Source organism: Octodon degus, unplaced genomic scaffold (genome assembly GCF_000260255.1).
Source record: "Octodon degus isolate 3935 unplaced genomic scaffold, OctDeg1.0 scaffold00185, whole genome shotgun sequence".
NCBI lineage: Eukaryota > Metazoa > Chordata > Mammalia > Rodentia > Octodontidae > Octodon > Octodon degus.
The window spans coordinates 2,568,681-2,569,897 of record NW_004524761.1 but is presented as its reverse complement, the minus strand read 5'-3'; the positions used below and the strand labels follow the sequence as shown (position 1 = coordinate 2,569,897).

General features: G+C 37.9%; 1 protein-coding gene across 5 annotated transcripts in view; it reads left to right on the top strand.

The window, feature by feature from the left end:
- The window catches only part of Arhgap26 (Rho GTPase activating protein 26), a 466,344-nt gene that overhangs the window by 104,344 nt on the left and 360,783 nt on the right, over positions 1 to 1,217 (top strand). The window lies entirely within an intron of this gene.

Genomic DNA, 1,217 nt, shown 5'->3' with positions numbered 1-1,217 from the left:
AACAGCATGGCTTTACTTCTTACATTTCGTTTTTATACTTTTCTGCTGGATGGTTAAGACCATGGAAAAGCAAGACCTATGCAACAAGAATTGTAGTTTTTGGGTCTGATAAGGTCAGTGAAATCCCCTCAGGATTTATCCTGAGGTCCTGTAGCTCAGATTGTAGAACCTTTGTCAGTGTCAGCCATGTGGAGGAGTCATGGCCATTGCTTGGCCAATGTGCTCTCCATGAAAGCCCGAGAGCATGTTTTCTCTCCATGTGACTCTCCTTAGGCACACTTTACATCATTGATCACTTTCCTCTTTGGCCCCACAGTCTCCTTGATCAGAAAATTTGGGACACTACCGAGTTACATGATGTTACAGTACAAGTTCTCATATGTCCCGAGTCTTAATTGACTTTGGAAGGCTAGGGCCAAAATGTTGGCTTTCCTTGTGGCCCTCCTTTTTCTCTAATTTTGTTGTGCAAACTTAGGTTGTTAACCATCCAGAAGACAAGCTTATTGTTATTACCATACAACTTAGGCTCTTAAGCTTAACCTCACTATCTGCTGAATATCACACATCTTAGCATAACATGGAACAGGTATTATTCATCAAGTTTTGATTTGTTGAACTTTAAGTCCCTACAGAATATGATGAAAAAAACATTTAAAAATTAGAATATATTTTAAAAATAGGCATAAAGCATTATATACTTCTTATGTTTACACATAAGTCCAAAAATCTAACCACATACAACCTTGAAGCAGGACATTTCCACAATATTCCTTTTCCTGACTCTTGCTTTTATTCACCACCCCCTTCTTTTTGAACATGCATCTACCCGAGAAACAGCATAGCAGCAACTGGCATGTCATGACAAGCAGCCCGTATTCAGTAGACCAGAATGACAGGCACTCTAAACATGAAACTACTATTACAGATTATCATCTTCAGTGCAATTGCTTATTTCATAGGTATCAGTATATATAGTTAGTCAGGGTGAGAATCTTTCCAATTAATTGCTAGATTCAAAAATCTTCTGGAGATTCTCAGGATCATTGCCTTGCTCATCTTTTACATATAACTGTATGGCTTGATATTGTCATGTTCCTAGCTCTTCTCCTTTCCCTCTCTTGATTAGTTAGTCCTCGAGATCCTGCTTTCCTTTTACTTGTATTATACCTTTCTATTTGTATTTCTTCTTTTGAGTTCTTATACTAGGGAAACTATAC